Here is a 19901-nt window from a genome sequence, read left to right as displayed (position 1 = left end):
TGGCGGGGGCCTTGGAGATAAGGGACGGTGGCCGGCTGCTCTTGCAGGAACTGGGTGTTAGAACTGGCCACCAACATGGGCCTGGCCCAGGTAACTTGAAGTCACAGCTCATGCCCCTGCCCGGCTGAGCCCCCTCAGGTTTGTCCAGCTATGGGGACAGTGGCCGGGGAGCCAGGCTGGCTGCTCAGGACTGCTGGCATGGTCTCTGGCTCTGCGCAGGTGCCCCGATCCCCACAGTGTCCCCTGCAGAGACAGCTGCAGTTAGCGACTGTTAGTGTGGGACACCTCGGCAGGGTCCAGGTCACCGTCCTCAGAAGGGTGCAAGCTGCCTCAGGTGACCCCTGGCTGGGCCATCCCGGGGGCCTGGGCCAGACCACCCTTGCCCCCTTCCACGTGGCACAGACGCCGTGACAGCGTGACAGCTGTGCCTCCCTCTCAGCCCCTTATGTAACCGCTGCCTTTGAGGAGCCGTGGCACCAAGTCACACGAGGTCAGCGAACTAGTTCAGGGTAATTGGCGGCTTTGGGACGCTCGGCTCCCTGAATGCGGCAGACGACGGCGACAAACTGCGAACCCTTGACCCAAACTCCCTCCCCGAGGGACGGTGCCCGGTGCGGCCTGCGCAGAGTCCACGCCCTGGGCCAGCGAGGACGGCCTGGAGCTTCAGTGAAGACCTGCAGGGTCCCCTGCTGTCCCCTCTGTCTCTGTGGGCATGCACCATGGGCAGGCTCTGGTCCCGCCCATAGGGACTTCATGGCACGGGGACTGGCCGCATCCCAGCTGTCCTGGTTGCATGTGTGTGTGTGTGTGTGTGTGTGTGTGTGTGTGCATGCGCGTGCCTGCAGGGGGCCACCCTGGGCCACTGTCCCCTCTGCCCTTGCAGACACCTCGCGGGAGGCAGCTTGACCACAGCAGATCGGGGCGAGGCCAGCGGGTGTCAGGCCCGAGGAGACGGGCTGGGGCTGCTCCACTGCAGGGGCGCGACGTCCTCGGTGGCACCGTTGTCCAGGCCACCACATGCAGAAGACGACAGCAAGAGCATCACTTGGGGAGGGTGTCTGAGGGCCGGGAAGGGGACGTGGGTTCTCTGTTCCCCAAGTCCATGCAGAGGGCTGGGAGAGGGGACCCCACACCCACCCATCCCTGGGTCTGTTTGTTGTCTCAAAGCAACGGGCACCTGGGTGGGGCTCACCTGGGAGAGGGCCCGAGAAAGGACCCCTGCCACGGGCACTGCCACAGCACCTGCCACGGCCACCAGCCACCAGCCAGAGCCACCAGCCAGAGCCACAGCCACCCGCCCTCACCCCCCAGAACACAAGCAGAAGTCTGCAGGGAGCCCTGGGCTGGCCGAGCACACGTCACACCAGGGCCACAGCAGAGCTCCAGGTGGACGGCAGAGGAACCAGAGAGCGCTTTCTGGAAGGTTCTTGGGGTCGCTGCCCCGGAGCCCAGGGAACGCGCTGCCTGGGGGCTGATCTGCACTGGACGCTGCCTCGTCGCTGTGTGTTCCGGGAGCCCCGCGACCTCAGGATCATGGGAGGAAGGGATCGGGGATGGCCTGGCAGGGGGCGGCCCTCCTGTGCTGGGTCACATGATGCTGCGTTCCCGTGGCCGTCATTGTCACCGTGCGCGGTCCTCTGGGACCTCGCTGGCCCCCTCCTGAGGACCCTGCCAGCTGTCGGATCCCCAGGCCCCGATGGTCACAGCACCATAGGGCGTCCTGGGGAGGTGCCATGAGGGCCACCCACTGACCCTGCAGCCCCGGAGATGGTACCCTGGAAACACGCCTCAGAGGGGACCAATCTCTGTCACAGGATGGCTACGTGAAGGGGTGGCATGAAGGGGTCTTCGCAGGTGCCAGGCCCTGCCTCCCAGTGAGTGGCAAAGAAAGGGACAGTTGTAGCCCCCCGGTCTGTCCCTGAAGAGCTGGGGGTCAGGCTCCCCCCAAGCACAGAGAGCGGCCACAGCTAACAGTCCCTGGGCAGTGGCCTTGGCCCTGCCCCTCCATCTGCTGTCTGGACGTCCACGGCACAGCGGTCATTCCCTGAGAAGCTCCACTTTCCTGTCCCCACGCCCCTCACACTGGGACCTGGGGGCTCCCCCCACTCAGACGTGGTCTGCTCCCCACTGGGAGTCCACGCTGGCCCTGTGACTTCTCTGGACTCCAGGACGTGGTAGAAACGCGGTGCCCCTTCTGGGTGGGGGACTCTAAGGGTCAATGGCTCAGCCCAGGCTCCTGGACCCTGTCATTGTCATGTGCAGAAGCCCAACTGGCTCCTGAAGAATGAGAGCAGTAGCCTGGTTACTGCCACCGCACGTCACATCACCTGCAGCCAGGGGCAGGTGACCCTCAGAAACAGTCTTACCACCCTGCTGAGACCACACGGGTCCAAGGGAGCCCAGGGGCCCGGCCCAGCCAACTTCTCAGCTGGATAAACGCCTTCCTAGGCAGTCGCTGCACTGGGGATGGCTGTTACGCAGCTGGTGCTGACTGATGCCAGCACCAGGTCTTCTGGGCAGTCAGGATTCAGACGGCCCAGGGCTGAAGCCAGCTGTGAGGGGCGGGACTGGGGCTCTTGTCCCCCCCTTCCTGTTGGCCACCACCACACAGGCGCCCTGAGGGTGCCACACACCAGGAGCTCCATGGTCAGGGGGAGGGGAGGACACACAGAGAGGCCTGGCTGAAGGTCCTTGCACGCGATCAAAGACCCGAGGGCTTAGAGTTTCTGGAAATGTCTTGACCTGGGCTGCAGAACAGAGGCCCCACGGGAACGGTGGTGCTGGGGCTGCTGGGTAACCAGGCGGGAGATGAACCAGGATCCAGCCTGACCTGCACCCCAGGGCCAATCCCAGACACGGCCAGGAGCCCAAGCCCAAAGGGAGGACTTCAAGAATGTCCACGACGACGAATTGGCAGAATGTCTTCCCACAACTGAGCTGTGAACTGTTTCTCAGGAAGGAAATGGAATCTTGCCATTGATAAAATAATAGTAATAATAATAATAATAATAATAATGCAGATGCTGGTTCACAATAAGGCGGGGGACACTAGGGAAGGAAACTGTCACCTTGGGTTAGGTAGAGGGAGGTGATGGGAGGGGAGAGGATGTGGGGACAGGACAGACATCATTACTGTGTGTCTGTGGGTCAGCGTGACCAATGCGATCCTGCAACATGGACACTCAGAAAATGAGAAACCCTATCTGTCTATGTGTGACATGTCGGAGTGCGTAAGTGCGTTCCGCTGTCACATACAACTAAGTAAGACAAATAAAAAGTTCTTTAAAATAGATTTGATCACAGTTCAGCATTTCCATGTGCCAAAGTCACCGTAAAGAATACGAGAAGGTGAACCAAATCAGTAAGAAGACAGTGGGGACAGGCACAGCCGGCCAAGGGTCAGCGTCCAGCTTACACAAAGACACCTGGAGGCACCCAGACAGAGCAAGAAGCCAAACACGGAAACCAGGTTTCTGGGGGCAGGAGACGGGCACAGCCAACAGGCGCTCGGTGTCCCTGTTACGCAGAAGCCTGCCAACTAAGGTCCCCATGAGACGTCATTCATCCCCATAGACTGGCTGTAAGGACCAGGGCCTGCGGGGAACGCAAGCCCCGTTGGGGACGTGCAGATGGCGTGACCACTTGCAAGTCCCCTGGCATTTCCTTGCAGCCTGATCCTTCATGCGCGTCCCTGACCTCGCAAGTCCAGCCTGCGCCATACACAGCGCGCCCCTGAGAAGACCTCATGGCCGCATCGCTGATGACGGAAGATGACGAGGACAGCCAGGAAGGACTCGGGACCCACTGGTGGGAAAATACGTCACAGTAAATGGTGGGAGGTCCCCACAGGTCATTTTCACCCCAGTAAAGGTGACTTGCACCTGGCACAGGGCAGGGAAGAAGCTCAGGATCTAAAGCTGCCAAGTAAACACTGAGACGGAACAGCCGAGGTGACACCAAGCACAGGAGTGTCACCAAGGTCCCCGACCCACCAGCTGCTGCACCACAGGACACCGGTGCAGAACCAGCAGCCAAAGAATGATGAACAGAAACCAAACGTCACGCCGTGGTGACCTGGGGAAGACGCACAGTGGATGTGAACGGCCAGGAAGGTTCTAGTCCTGGAGGGGGACCCTCGATGCTTATCTGCTAATGACCCTTCACAGGGCACCAGCGGGTGACAGCCGGCTTCCCATTGCAGCCGCGGCCCACCTGACGCCAACAGCTACAAGGAGGAGGGGGATCGGGTCCACGGTCTCAGGGTCCCATCTGGCTGGTTTGGAGCCTGGGGTAAAGTCACGGCCAAGTCTCGCTGACCGGCTCAGGGCCTTGCTGTGGCTGAGGCTGGCCTCCAACCTGCGATCCTCCTGCCTCAGCCTCCCAAGCCCCTGGGTTGACAGGTGTGCACTGTGGTGCCTGGCCATCCCTAACCTCTTACAGTCATGGAGTCAGGGTCTCCCTAAATTTCTAAGGCTGGCCTCCTACTTGCCATCCTCCTGCCTGGGCCTCCCAAGCCACCAGGATCACAGGTGTGGGCCACTGTGCCCAGCGTGGAGGGAGCATGGTAACAGCTCCCTGTGTTTCCTCCGAGTGTCCCTCAGCAAACATTAGAAAGAGGAATGCGCATTTCGCACTGTCCCTCAGTTGACCAAAACATAGCAGGAGAAAGGCCCCCGATGTGCTCTGCTTGGATCCCCAGGGACGCCTTCCGGAAGGTTCTCCACACGGGCACACCAGCAGTGGCCCTCTTCTTCACGGCTGTGCTTCATGCCCATGTGGGACGGCCACTGTGCCACCTCCTGTGGCCTAGGACGCGGCCCTGCCGTTGCGCTAGCTGCCATGTCGCGAGCCCAGGTATGGTGTCCCCACTGGCCCCAGGGCTGCCCTCCAGGTCCCCTCACGGTGTGCCTCTGCCCTGTGGGACCCCTGACTGGGGGCTCCAGCCTGCGCCCTTCGCTCCCTGGCCCCCACGCCGTCCCTGACCCCGAGGACAGCACTGGGCCTGAGGCCGACTCCCGGCAGCCCCCGGGGGCCGCCCCTGCCCGGTTCCCAGGCTTCAGTCCCCAGGCGGGCCCCCTCCTGTCACCCCGGCTCCAGCCTGGCCACAGACACAGCCTCCCCCGTCTCGGCCACCTCCCTTGACCTGGGTCCACCTGCTGCCAGCGGGGCCTGGGGACACACAGGCTCCTCCCCCTGCCCCTGCCCCCACCTGCTGTCCCCAACAGCCTCCGCTCCCTGACTCCTGCCCTGAGATCGGCCAGCCCTGGCCTCCACGGATGAGGCCCTGACGGGGCCTCCCTCTGGGGCCAGCCCCTCCCTGGTCTGCCGGTGCCCAGCAGAGACCTGTCCATGTCCCCCGCACCGTCCTTCCCCGTGTCCCCGCGCCCACTGCCTCCTGGGGAGGCGCCCGCAGCCCCAGGGCAGACAGGGGTGTCGAGCCACTAGTCCTGGTCGGCTGCTCCGGCACAGGGGGCCCCGCAGCCCCAACAGGGAGGAACGGCCACCAGCCCTGGGGCCTCCCAGACGTCCCCCTGAGCCCGGGGCGCCGACACCAAAACCTGCGCTGGCTCACGTGCTCCTGTGCAGACGCCAGGCCCTCGGGGGAGACCAGGCCCGGGAGCCACAGTGGGCAGGGAGCCCGCAGGAAGCCACCAAGGCACATGGCGAAGGCCACTGCTCCCGGACAGACACGAGGACGGGGACGGGACGCCTACCTGACGCTGCGGGAGCTGTCCTCCTGGGACCTGCAAGACAAGGGCACACGCTCAGAGACCCTGCTCCAGGGACCCGCACAAGCAGCCACCCAGGGCACCCGCGCCCCCGTCCAGCCCCAGGGCATCGCCCGCAGGCCCGGCCCCGGGTCTCGCTCTCGTGGACTTTACACCTGGAGCTGTCCCCCAGAGTCACCTCCTCTTGGAAGCCTGAGGCTCCATGCCATTCCCTTCGGGGCCCACTGATTGTTCCCAGGGCCGGCGACAATCACAGAGGAAGGTCCCCGGGGCTCCGCAGGTGGCGGGGACAGAGGATGAGGGCTAGCAGCCGGTGCCCTGCTACTTGGCATGTCCCGAGGGCCCCCACTTGGAGCTCCGTTTTCAAGCTTCCAGGTATCGATCACAGTCACTTTTCAAAGGGGCACAAGCTCGAATGTCAAGGGGTGGGACACCGCCTCCTGCAGCCTTCTGCGCACTTGAGGGTTCAGGGACAGGCAAAGGCCCAGGACCCGCCACAACGCACTCCCCTGTGTGTGCACCACAGGAAAGGGCTGTGGGGCTCAGCACCCAGCTGATGGGGGGCTCCAGGCTCCTGAGGAGCAAAAGGATGTGGGTACACAGGTCAAGGACTTTAGGATGACACCTTGGCACACGCCTATTATCCCAGCGGCTCAGGAGGCTGAGGCAGGAGGATCCCAAGTTGGAGGCCAGCCTCAGCTCTTTAGCGAGGCCCTCAGCAGCTCAGCGAGACCCTGTCTCTAAATAAAATGCAAAAAGAGCTGGGGACAGGGCTCAGGGGTCGAGGACTCCTGGGTTCAATCCCTGGGACCAAAATAAAAGACTGGCTGCCTGGGCTCACTGCCAGACCAGGAGGGATCAAGCCAGCCTCACCCCGCATCAGGCACTGGTCTTATTGCCATGTTTTTTCCAGTTACGTGACAGCTGCAGGACAGGGTGCTCACGCACGGCCTGTGGGCACAGGCTCTTGGCCCAGCCCTCCCGCTGGCCACCTTTCTGCCCAGCTCTTGCGTCTCCAGGCCCTGCGTGGACCCCTCTGTGCTCTTCAGCAGCCAATCAGGGAAGGCGGCGCAGGGGTCGAGGTCCCCGGAGCCACAGCTAGTGCCACACCTTCTGATTGGGCGCCTTGTCCTTTCTTACTGAGCCTGTATCGTGCCCTGTGGCCCTGACCACCACCACTGGAGGGGACAGCCAAGACAGCTGCAGTTTCCTTTTCCCCTTTAACAGATGCACAGAGCAAGCCAAGGACGGGGGACACGGCAGAAAGAGAAACCGCAAGGCTGTGTGTGCAGACACGCACGCGTGCAAACATGCTCAGATGCCAACTATGTGAACCTGGACAGTGCACAACACCAGAGAGGGCAGCCACAGCGAGCAGGGCCCTGGGACAGCTGGAGAGTCCCCGCACACCCCGGAAAGACGTGCTGAGCTTTGAAGCAAGAAACACTATCAGAGAGACACTAAGCAGCCATCGGCCGGCTACTCGGTGCCACCCAAAGCTAAAGAGCCCTTCCATGTGGCCAGGGCCTATCTGGAGTCCTTACGGAGACCCTGGCGGTCACCTCTCTCCCAGCAGAAATGCGCAGTTGGCACTGTCCTTGAGTTGAGTTTCTGAGAGGTGACAGAAGCGTCAATCCTCGGGGACCCCACCTGCATCCCCGGGTTCAGCGTGCAGTTCTGGGGTCCTTTACTTACAACTCCGCACCTCGAATGGCCCCCGGGATGAGCTTAGGACTCAGGGGCCGCGGACCAGCCCCGACCACGGGAGCCCTGGGCCATGCCCCACTCTGCCCCCCCAGGTCCCCAAGCTCGAGGACACCGCTATCAAACTGCAAGAGCCACCTGAGGCCTCAGCTCCGGAGGATCCTGTTTCCTCCTGGGCCGTCTCGTCCCCATCCCTGGTGGCACAGACACTGTTTTTCAAGTGACATCTCTCCCGCGTGGCTCTAGGGGCCGCTACTTCTCTCAACTCTCTTCCTCCCTGGCCCAGGGCGCGGGGCTCCACCTGGGTGGCCTCTGGGTGCAGAATGGGAGACGTCCCCAGCACCCACCTGCTGGCCCCCAGAACCGACCCCATCTCTAGGTCCCTAGGGACCCCTGGTTCTGGCTGCTAAGCAGTGCGGCCTGGAAGAGCGCTGGCGGTCCAAGTCACAGGTCCACTGCTTGGTCCAGATGTGTGCTCCCTGTCCCTTGCCCATCTCAGCCACCAAAGACACCCCAACCACAAGACAGAGGGACACACCTGCCCTTTAGACTCCCTGGACATCCCGGCTCCATGTGGAGAGGCCCGTAAGGAGGCCACTGAGGGAGGACGGGGTCCTGCCTGGGGCTGCAGCTGCCCCCAGCCCTGGGCCTCCCGGGCCTCCTGGGCCTCCCCCTTCCTAGACGCCCTGGGTTTCCTGGTCTCACCCCAGGCTTAAAGAGGACCCGTGTCCCCCAGAAGGACACGACTGGCTCACGACTCAGCAAACTCCCAGTCACTACAGCCCAAGCCCTGACTCAGCCCTGGAAGCACAGTCCTTGTCCTCGTCCTTATATGTCACCTGCCCCCGCTGCGCCCTGCAAGGGAGGGCCTGTCCTTACTGCACGGAGTTTTGCCACTTTTCAGGGTTCGCTTATTTTACTATGAAAGGCACGCGTGGTCCCTGGAGCACCTCACATGGTACCGAGGGGTGCCAAGGGCAGGGGCCCCGTCTACCCCGGCCGCACCCGCCATCACGCTCCATTTACCATCTCCCAGAGCAACCCCCGGCCAGTCCTGTCTATTGTCTGCCCTTAGTCCTGCACACACCTGCGGTATATTAGAATCACCCACCCCAGGCCTGTGGCTCAGTGGTAGAGTGTTTGCCTAGCAAGTGTGAGGCACTGGGGCTGTGGCACGGGGCTGTGGCACGGGGCTGTGGCGCGTGGCGCACAGACAGAGCCGGGAGCTGTGCACGGTCTTTGATGCAAAGTGTCTCCTCCTGAGCCTGTCATTAAGGAAACCTTAAGAGGCCGCGAGGACACTCTGACCCACAAGGACGTTCACCCAGGGTTATTCATGATCAGGAAGTCGCACAGAGGGACGGGGGAGGCAGGGCCATGCAGGTGTTGAGAGAGGCCGTGGCGACAGGAGGACCCTGGCTGCCCCGGGAGCGGCCCTCCTGCTGGGGAAGGCAGTGTGGAAAGGGACAGGTGGGGACAAGTGGCGGAGTCCTGCGTGGCTCTCCCAGGTCGGGGCTCAGGGCTGGAACCTGCCTGGAGTGACCGCCGTGAGGAGCAGGTGGCTGAGGGGACAGGACCCTGGTCGTGGGGTCGCCAAGTCCAGAGGCCTCTTTGCCCCACGGCAGTTACCAGTCACCAACAGGAGCCCAGCCAGAGCTGGACAGGAGATGGGTCAGGTGCCAGAGGTGGCCAGGGACACCTGATGCCCTGGCTGTGAAGCGGCTGGCGGGCGGTGCCCACTCTTGGCTCCGCTACCCCACAGCAAGGACCAATAGAGGCGTCGCCCGTGGGTGTGGGGAGGTGGCAGCTCAGTCCCCCAGCCTGCTCCTCAGGTGCTGGGGCGGACAGGGCCGCACAGCATGCTGGGTAAGCACCGGCCACTGCACTCCGGCTGCATCCCGGACCCCAGAGTCACCACAGGAGCCTCAGGAAGGAACGGTGCTGTCTGACCATGAGCGTCCCTGTCCCCGTGGGAGAGGCCAGACGCGGAGGAAGCCATGCAGGAGTGAGCTGGGGACTGGGCCCCCTCCAGGTCCCTCCTGTCACTGGGAGACGGCAGGAGGCTGAGGTCCACCTTGTCCCCTGTCATCCAGAGGGGCCCGTCCCAGGGTGAGGGGGCTGTACCTCCCTGTGGTGTCCTTCACGGGGGACCTGTCACTTCATGGGGAACGTCTGCCAAGCCTGGTTGGGAGCCAGGTCCCCAAGAGGTGAGGCGGAGGCTTCCCTGCCGGGGCCTCCCTTCCAAGGGACACCATGCGGGTCAGTGGCAGCTGCTGTCACAAAATGCCAGAACGGGTCAACTTACAGAGCAGAAAGGTTTGCTCTGATTCCCTATTTCAGTGTGCGGTCACTTAAGCCTGCGGATTTGGGCCTGGTACCTCACGGCAGGAGCACATGGTGGGACAGAGCTGTTTGGGAAGACAGAGGGCGGACCCAGGGTCCCAGCACCCGCGGTGGCCTCATGTCACCAGGCCCCGCCCCTGAAGGTCCCCCACCTCCCTCTGCATCATGGCTGAGGACCAAGCCCATGACACCCAGGTCTGGGGGACGCTGAGGTGCCATTGTGACAGCTCCCTCCCCAGAGCTCCTACAGGGCCCTGGGTGGCCAAGGTGGGGAGGCACCCAGAGCTTCAAGGTCCTAGGGACAGTCCGAGATGCTGGGGGAGGTGACCTAAGTGCTGTGGTCCCCACAGGGACAGCAGGCAGTGTGTCTGCTACCCTCAGAGGCCTGAGTGGAGCTCGGGCACAGCCACAGGCCAGCCCAGCCCGTCACACATGTCCCCACACGAGAGCCACTCATGTGTGCCCGGGGGCAGGACGCGCCCTCTGCAAGCCACTTCCTCCCAGTGACATTTTGGGGAGAAGAAAACTACTGACACCCCTGCCTTCCCTCCTCCCTCCTCCCCTCCGCAGCGGGTCCCCTGAGCTCACCCAGGGGACTGTGGCCGGGGGGCTGGTGGAGCAGGGTGGGCCTGGCACCCAGGAAGTGCGTCTCCCCGACGTCACTGAGTGGAAGGAGTGGGAGGACGCCGGGTGCGTGGCCAGGCGCACGCGCGGCTCAGACCCAGGGATGGGGACGAATGGGGACAACAGGACATCTTCCAGCTGTCCCTCAGGAGAGACAGGAAGATGAGCCCTCTCGCAGTGGTGCGCACCGGGGGTCAGGCAAGGACAGCAGAGGTCACCATGAGTGTCCCTGGCTGAGGATGGAGGAGGTGCCCAGTGGGCCCCGGGCACCAGCAGCCCGTTCCCTCCTCACAGGATAATGCACGAGGTGGCCACCGCCACTGTCCCCTGTGTGCAGACCCCACCTGTCACAGCTGGGGTTGGCCCAGAGGTCCTTGGGATGCGATGTGGACACTATGGCATCCACGTGACCCTGGAAGTCATCAGATGCCCAGGTCCAGTCCCGTCGCCTGTGCGGGAGCCAGCCACTGGGTGCGTGGGGACGCCAGGTGGCTTTGAGGCCACTCGGGGGTGACAGCAATGCTGCCCAGGATGCCCCAGGCTCTCCAGTGTGCAGCCTGCGGGTCCTTGAGGAAAGAGCGCCACCCCAGACGGGGACGTCCGGCAGGACGGCCCTCACCCAGGATGGAGCAGTGGCCTGCGTGTCCATGGCCCTCCCTGGGCTCCCGGGCGGTGTCAGGAGGACCACGGGAACCCGGCGTGTGGCCCGTGGTAAGGCAGTAAGCGCCGCGACACAAGATGCGCCCACGTGAGCGGCAAGAGACAGGCTGTCTGTCCCTGTCACCAAGCCGGCAGCCCCCGCCCCTAGCCCTGGCCTGCAGTGGCTGCTGGTGTCCCCGGGGCAGCTGGCTCCTGGCCCCGACCCTGGAACCAGGCTCAGGCACCTGGTCTGAGAGCCTGGCAGGCAAGGGCCCAGGGACAAGATGACAAGACGGTGCCACGTGAGGCCTCTGAGGGGGTGCAGCAGGTCTCGGGGACACGTGGGTCCCTGCCGGACCCCATTAAGGTTCTGTCCCTGGCTCGGGGAGAAGCTGGTATTGTCCCCAAGAATCAGCATGGGTACAAGGTAGGACCGAAGCTCTCATGCCAACTAGGAATTGGGTGTCCCTGGGTCCCTTGGCATAATGACAGGACCCTACACCCCACGTTCCCAGATGCACCTGGGGTGGACTCTCTCCTGTCCCCCAAATCCCTGCTCCTTTTCTTGCCACCTGGGCCCCTAGGTGGTCTCTGCGTGCCAGTGACACCCTCCCCCACCACTCGAGCCCCCAGAGGTGCCTCATAATGCTACAGGTGGAACCCTGGCCTGCCACTACCCGGCTGTGTGATGTTGGGCCAAGTCCTTGACTTCTCTGTGCCTCCGATTCCTCATTTGTAAAGTGGCCCTCGCCCAGGATGTCGTGCAGATGAACGAGTGTGGCTGCCCAGCAGCTGCCATCGTCCAGTTAGCTATCATTGGCATCGCCATGTGCCGTGGGCCAAGGTTCCTGGGCCGCAGCCAGGAGGCTGGGCTCGTCCCCAGCTCTGTGTCACCTTGGGAAAGTCCATTCCTAGAGCTGCAGAGTAGGGGACGAAGCAGGAGGGGCCGAGTCCTCTGGGTCGTTTTGACGCACGTCCACGCCATCTCTGACCGTCCCCGTCCCCACGACAGGGCTGAATTCTCCACTCGAGGGTGTGGGCTGGGCTGCGTGGGCTGCCAGCTGAGAAAGAGGGACCACCGCTCACGTCTCGGGCGCAGGAGCCTGGTGTCCTCCTGCCTCTCACGTCATCTGCAGCTGTGGCCTCCGGTGACCCAACACGAGCCCCGCTTGGGAGGACTCGGCCCCCGCCTCCTGGCCGCCTGCCCACACCCCCGCTTTGGTGCTCGGGTTCCTGCAGATGGACTTGGGGGCAGGGGTGACCACGCTCGGGTCACAGCAGACCAAGTGATCGCAGGTGGCAGAGGGACGGAGGGCAGTTCCCGGGCTGGGTCACAGCCTCGTTGCTGTTCTGTCCTGCTCATCTGGGGGACACAGCTGGTGACACCCTGGCTGCGGTCACCTTCTCCCAGAGCCCCTGCACAGCGCCAAGTGCAGACTCCACTTCAGAGAACAGATGGACCTGGTGGGGAGCGGATTTGAAAAGCAGGGACGCGATGGCGCTCTACCCACACCAGGGACAGCAATGGCCCGGGACGCCAGGCCCAGGCGGCTACGGAGGGGTGAGCCCGGAACACAGCACGCTGAGCCACAGCCTCAGAGGCCACCGAGTGCCCACGAAGGACATCCCAATGGGAAACCCAGAGTGACCGGCCGAGGGTCAGCCAGCATCAGTTGGGGACAGCGGAGGGAGCAGCTGCCATGGGTGGGGCTCCTTCCTTCTGTCCTTGCTTTCTGCAGGGCCTGGGGCGGGTGACAATGTCCTAGAACTGGACAGTGGTGCTGGACGCATGGTTGGTGACTACCCAGAAGCCCCCTGACCATGCGCTTTGGAAGGAGCCTGTGGCACGCCAAGGGCCCTGGGTTCTGTTCCCAGCACTGCAGGCCACATCTCAGCCACACTATGAGTAGGACAGAGGGGCAGAGTGACAGGGCCACCTGGTGCTCACTGCAGCTCGACTCACACTGGCCAAGCCATGCAACCAGCCTGGGTGCCCGCAGAGATGATGGACCAGGAAACTGCAATGCAGGCACATAGTGGAATATTACTCAGCCCTAAAGAAGAAGGAAATGATGGCATTGTGGGTAAATGGACGGACTGGAAATTGTCATGTGAAGTGAAATAAGCCAGTCGCCAAACAGCAAAGGCCAAATGTCCTCTGTGATATGCAGATGTTGACCCACAAGTGGCGGGGGGGACAGAAGCTCGCTGGATAAGACGCAGGGGAGTGAAGGGAAGGGAGGGGAGGGGACTGGGAGACACAGGGGAATGGATGGACGTCACTTTCCATGTTCACATAGGAACCCACGACCAGGGACACCCCACAGCAGGTCCACCCACAGGAGTGGGACGTCACACCGTGTAGGTGGGACATGTCACAATGCAGGCTGCCATCGCGGATGGCAAGAAGAACAAATAAAAACATTTAAAAAATACAACAGACGGGCAGCCAGGGTCGTAGAGGCGCTTGCTCAGGGCTGCTGCGCACAGCTGGGACCCAGGAGGACCCCAGCTGTCCAGGGCCCCCGGCCATGAGGTCACCTGCCCCTGCACCCCAGCAGTGGGCGGGGAGGGGGCTGAGGCTTCCTCGAGAACCCGACACCCACGGGGCCAGGCTGGGCAGCGCAGGGCAGGCCAGGGACGCCGTGGCTCCTTCGCGGTGGCTCGAGGCTCTGCCGAGCCAAGCTGGCCGGCTGCTCGAGGCGCCCCCATGGCTGTGTCCCTCACTGTCCCCACGGTCAGACGCACCTTGGGTCCCAGTTCTGAATCTTGCCATGTGACCCTGGGAGAGGCGAGAGGGGTACTCTGCTTGTGGCCTTTCTTGCTCTCTGCCACTTCTGGGTGACTCCTCTGCGCTCTGGGTCGTGCCAGGTGCTGGAGGGTCCCTGAAGGACACAGATAGACCCGAGACCCAGCCGTCCTGGAAACGACCCTGTGAGGGTCAAACTCCAAAACCAAGTGAAGGAATGACAAGGTCCCTTCGCAGACTGGGAACGCCCGGCTCAGAGAGGGCGCGGAGGTCAGGGTGGCAGGCTGGGCCCTGGGCTGGCACTGCTGTGTCCGGGCTGCGGTAACAAAGCACCAGAGACTGGGGGGCAGGTAAAGGGCAGAGTGAGCGATCTGGAGGCCGGAAGTCGCGGGCAGGTACTCGCCCCAGATGGGCGATCTCTCTCCCATCGGATAGCAGTAGCCTCACACTGTAGTCGGGGGACAGCAAGCTTTCTGGGACTCTTCATGGCTTTATCTAACCCTAAGTGCCCCCCAAGTCCCCTAACCCTCAATGTCCCCAGCCCTTTTATGTTTTGAGACAGGGGTTCCTAAGTTGCTTATGGCCTAAGTTGCTGAGGCTGGCCTCCAACTTGCAATCCTCCTGCCTCAGCCTCCATAGCTGATGGGATCATAGGCACAGGCCACCGCACCTGGCTAGAATTTGAAGTTTAAAGACACAAACCTTCCAACAACAAGAAAAAAACACCAGGTGCAAACGGTTTCACTAAGGAGTTCAGTCAAACAAGAAAGAGATAAGACCAATTCCAGATCTATCTTCTGGAATACGAGCAAGGGAGCCATTTCCCAACTCCTCCTGGGAGGTTGGCATTACCCAGATCCCCAAGTGAGACAAAGACGTCTTGAGAAATAAATCTACAAAGTAACATCCCTCACGAACTCAGATGCAATGACCACCCACTAGCAGGAGCAGGTGAAATCCAACAATAACGCCAGTTCAGCCCTGAGAATTAGTCCACGTAATGCGCCATATCCCAAAACTAAAGCAGGAAGATGATATGATCATATCAAATATGCAGAAAAATCCTTGACAAAATCCAACATTTATTCATGATGGAAATTCTCTTCCCACCGGGCACAGAGGCAATTTCCTCAGCTTGATGAAAGGTATCTTCAAAACCTCCAGTTCATACCATTTTCATGGTCACAGAATGAAGCTTCCTCCCCCAGGATCCCAAACAGGGCCCAGACCGCCACCCTCACCCCCTTGTCAACATCACTCTGCAGGTCCTGCCCGGGTCACAGGAGAAGGAGACGGCTGGGCGTGCTGGTGGCTCAGGAGGCTGAGGCAGGAGGACTGAGAGGTGGAGGCCAGCCTCAGCAACAGTGAGGCCCTAAGCAGCTCAGCGAAGCCCTGTCTCTAAATAAAACACAAAACAGGGCTCGGGGTGGAGAGGCCCTGGTTAATTCCCTGGTATGAAACATAGAAGAGGGAGGGAGAGAGGGAGGAGGAGGAGGAGGAGGAGGAGGAGGGCAGATGAGAAGACAGAGACAGAACTGCCCGAGCTCACAGGCCACGGGGTTGTCTGAGTTAAAAATCCCACAGAATCAACAGAGAAGCTACTGGAAGTGACGAACGCACCGAGAGGTCACAGAACACAAGGCCAGTCCCCCAAATGCAAGAGTGTTCCCATTCTCCAGCCAGGGCGAGCTGGGGACAGCAATGAAGAAACACTGGGGTGACAGAGTGACTGGATTGGGGTGACCTTGGGCAGCCCCCTGACCTGTGGCCTGACGTCGGCCAGTTTCTGGCCAACAGAGGAGCTGGCCTCACCCACCTGCTGTCACCCTGACACCCTCCGGCCCACTTTGGGAGCTCCCACCCCCACCACTGCTTGGCCTCTGTCAGGGTCAAGGTCATCGGCGTCCACAATGCTGGCAGCCCAAGGGTCTGTGTCTACCCTGACCTGGCCCTCGGGCGGTCGTGGCCGGGCTGACCTCCATCCTTCTGGGGACCGTCTGGCTCTGTTACCAGACACCAGCCCGGCACCCCTCTGCCCAGACCTCTGGATGGTGGAGAGTGGGGTGTCCCTCAGCTCTTCCCCACGGTGACTCAAGACCCACCAGCACCACTGCAGAAGGGGACACTGGACGTGGGGCTCAGGGTGTCCCAGGTCCCAATCCACAGATGAATCTCCCTATGTCACCCCTACTGCGTGGCCACCCAGGGTACTCAGTGCCACTCAGGGGACAAATCTGAAGACTAATGCAGTATGTCCTCCTGGCTAGAGGGACCCGTGCGGCCGGGTGAGGCCCAGGACAGCAGGGTGACCTCCTGCATCTCCCTGACGGGCCCTGGGCTCTGGGAGCCGCCTGGGGACGCGGGGTCTGCGGAGTCTGAGGCCCGTGGCTCCCTCCCTCCTTCAGCCCTGCCCCTGCCTGGGCCCAGCCCCCTGGGAGGGGCCCTTCAGCACAGACCAGGGACCTGGACACCACGACTCACTGTGGCTCTAAGTGACCCTGGCCCGGGGGACACACCCACAGGACTGCGGGGGGTCAGCACGTCTCCTTAGCACTGAGGCAGCAGGCGCTCCGTGCCCACCCACGTGGCTCGGGGGGCACCACTGCTTCTCCTTGTGGCCTCCAGGGGCTGCCAGCCACTGGCCATCCCAGGTGCCCAGGTGCAGTTGGGCGCAGGCCACCTCTGAAGGCCCACTCTGGCTGCCATGATGGTTTATGGCTGGGACTCGTCTGGGGAAGACGAATTTTCTTTCAGAAGAATATTACCGTTTTGTCCTCAAATGTGACTCTAACCAGCCGCCTTGTTAACTGTGAGTTATGACATCAGGGCTGTCCTCTGTCCCTCCGCCCTTCCTTCCTCCTTGGGGACAGGAAACTCACTCTCAAGGAAATCGACTCACTTGGCGCTGGGCCTGGGCACCCCCAGGTGTGGGGTCTGAGCCGTCTGGCCCGTGGCCCTGCGGAAGGCGAGGCTCCCGCACTTCCACCAGTGGCCCAGGCCCACCTCGAGTGAGTGACAGGGTCCAGCCTGCAGCCCGAGTCTGCCGGACACCCCAGCTTCCTGGGGCCCAGGACACATATATGTGCACATTCCTGGGATAGAGCACAGGATTTGGCATGTGACAGGTACTTGGAAGGAAAGGAGCATTTATGCAAGATAATCTGGCAGAAGTAAGCCAAGCCGTGGAGACAGACAGACCAGACACCAGGTCCTGATGAAACTGTGACCTAGATCAAGCCGTGCCTGAAGCCCACCTTGCCCTGAAAATCTCAGTTCCATGAATCCACGCTCCCACCTCAGGGTGTGTTTGGTTTTTTTGGTTTACACCTATTTAATCTGCCCATTCTACCTGTTGCAATGGGGTTTTTACAGCCAGAGGGATGGCTCTTATGTACCCTTCCTTTCTGGACTCTGATTGCAGGTGAAGATGGACGTCCCCTCCCAGCAGGCTCCCTAGACCCTGTCCCAGGTGGCCCCTCTCCACGACCCTCCCGTCTTCCCACGCAGCCTGGGCGTCCTCCTGGGCTCACTGGCGCTGCTGCCCGACCCAGAGCACAGCTCTGATGCACGTCCTGACACAGGGGCCTCTGTCCCTGCTGCGCCCTCTGCCTGACCTTCACATGTCTCATTCTCGTCCCTCCTTCCTTCTGGATTTGATCCAGCGTCACCAACGTCACTCCGTCAAGGAATCCACTCCGGGCCACCCAGTCCTAAAGGTCCCTCCCTGCCCTGGCTCTTCCTCACACTTAGTACCAGGTGCCATGACACCCTGTTGACTTGTGGATTCATGCCACCCCACTGAATCCTCACGTGTCCCAAGGGTGGGGACAGCCCGTCTCCTTCCCTCAGGTCCCCACCCCGCCTACCCCAGGACGGAGGCTCTATAAATACCCTGAGGCTTGAATGTGGAAGACATCTTTTCATAGACCATGAATGGTGATCAGGAAGGAACGGGACAGAATCTGTATAAATACCGTCATCACCAGAGACGGGGAGACGGGGAGATGCTGTTTACAGCAGCCGAGACCCGCACCTGGCGACAAGGCTGGGGGAACGGGCTCTGCGGCATCCAGATCCGCCTGCTCGGCTAAAAAGAAGCGCTGCTTTGGGTGCCTCCCCCTCCCCCTCTCCTCTGAGGACACCTGCTGGGGCCTGGGTGACCGTCCTCTGGTTACCTAAGGTCAGGGCAGGCCCACCCAGTGTGGGTCACTATGGAGACCCAGCAGGAAGAGGGTGGCCCGGTCACTCTGGACACAGGAGAATGCTGTTTTCCAACCCACAGCACAAGGTCCTGGGGCCAGCGCTCGGCTGGACTCTGGGGCAGGCGCAAGCTCCATGGGGATCTAGGGTTCGGCACGAAGGAGTCGCTCTGGGATCTGGGAAACACCAAACCACAAAGCCCAGGAGACATCTAACAGGCACAGAGTGGAACTGAAGTCCCCAGGAGACAGTGTATCAGGGTGTGCACGTGACAATGACACAGTGGTCTTCTGTGCTAAGTAACTTGGACCTGCTCCCACAGGAAGAATGCAGCTGGCAGATGGAATATGTGAGCAAATTCCTTCATCCATCCATCCATCCATCCATCCATCCGTCTGTCCATCCATCTGTCCATCCATCTGTCCTGTGTCCTTTCTTTTACCCACTACCCACATATCCACCCACCCCTCCGAACACCTGCTCATCTATTCATCCTTCCGTCCATTTATTTATTGTCTTAGTCCGCTTTCCATTACTGTAACAGAACAACTGAGAGAATAAACTAATAAAGAAAAAAGGTTGATTTGGGCTGACAGTTCTGAAGGTTCTCATGCAAGATCAAGCAGACTCATGACCCTTGGGCCTGTGGTGAAGCAGCCCATCATGGAAGTAAGTGGGACTCAGTCTTGGTCAGGAATCTTGGTCAGAGACTGTGGTTTCACGAGCTCCCTCCAGGGCTGCTCAGCTCCAGTGCCCGAGGTGCCCATCTCCTGGCCTGGACAGCCCACCTGGAGAGGCGACCCCTACCCTGCCTTCCCCCACTTGGGCCCACAGGCTCGAGGGAAGGACCCTACAGGGACAGCCACTTCCACTCTCGTTTCTGTCACCTCCCTCCCACAGTGGGGCTGCTCTGAGTGTGGCCTCGACCTTCCTGTGGCTCAGCTGGTGTCCCTTCCCATGTATCATGGACTACGTCAGCCTGCGACTCAACAGCAACGTCACGAGACCAGTTTGCAGACCAGTTTCCACCAAGTGTTGCAGGATCAACTTTCTTTTCTAAATCATTTGTGGAGGCTCACACCTGTCATTCCAGCACCTGGGGAGGCTGAGGCAGGAGGCTCCAAAGTTGGAGGCCAGCCTCAGCAACTTAGCAAAACCCTGTGTCTAAATAAAACACAAAACAGGGCTGGGATGGGGCTCAGAGATGAGCTGGGTTCAATCCCCGGCACCCAAATAAATAGATAAATAAATACACAAATAAATGAATAGTTTGCAGGAATGAGAAATACAAGTTGAAATTAAAGCACAAGTTAAATGACTGACAGGTCAAGAGGGTCAAAGGCCAAAGGGTCCCTCTGAGGACAGACCTGGGCGGGCTGCCTGCACCTGTCTGCCCCCGAAGATCCCGACCCCAGTCCCCGCAGTGCTGCTGTGACAGGGACACTTCTGGCTCCTCCCCTGCAGTATCCTAGCAGGGTCCACATAACCGCCAGCAAACTGGGGCCTCTGCACCCCTCCACGGCCACTCAGGTGGCAGACCCTGGGCTAACTCAGGATCACCTCCAGGCCAGAGACAACGCTGAGGTCCCCCAGTTTCAAGTTCAGCTGTGGAGTCTCTAGCTGGGCCCGAGGGGTCGGGTTTCAGGTTGAGAGGGTCCAGGGCCACACAGCCTGGGCTAAGCGCTCCCACCCTTCCCCAGCCCGCGACCTGTGCTCACCCAGGCTCCTCCCCCAGGACCCCAGGCTCCTCCCCAACGGGACCCAGGCTCCTCCTCCAGGACCTCAGGCTCCTCCCCCAGGACCCCAGGCTCCTCCCCCACGGGACCCAGGCTCCTCCTCCAGGACCTCAGGCTCCTCCCCCAGGACCACAGGCTCCTCCCCCATGGGACCCAGGCTCGACCCTCGGGACCCCA

General features: G+C 61.5%; 1 protein-coding gene across 2 annotated transcripts in view; it reads right to left on the bottom strand.

Moving 5' to 3' along the window:
- Positions 1-19901, bottom strand: part of Iqsec1 (IQ motif and Sec7 domain ArfGEF 1) — a 198047-nt gene that overhangs the window by 117837 nt on the left and 60309 nt on the right. For both annotated transcript variants that reach the window (XM_071605845.1, XM_071605847.1), the window contains exon 2: positions 5715-5744. The gene's annotated coding sequence lies outside the window, so the exon portion shown is untranslated. The remainder of the gene's footprint in view (positions 1-5714; positions 5745-19901) is intronic.

This window comes from Marmota flaviventris, chromosome 20 (assembly GCF_047511675.1).
Source record: "Marmota flaviventris isolate mMarFla1 chromosome 20, mMarFla1.hap1, whole genome shotgun sequence".
Lineage (NCBI taxonomy): Eukaryota > Metazoa > Chordata > Mammalia > Rodentia > Sciuridae > Marmota > Marmota flaviventris.
The sequence above is the reverse complement of the archived record's forward strand: the minus strand, read 5'-3'. Positions and strand labels throughout refer to the sequence as shown.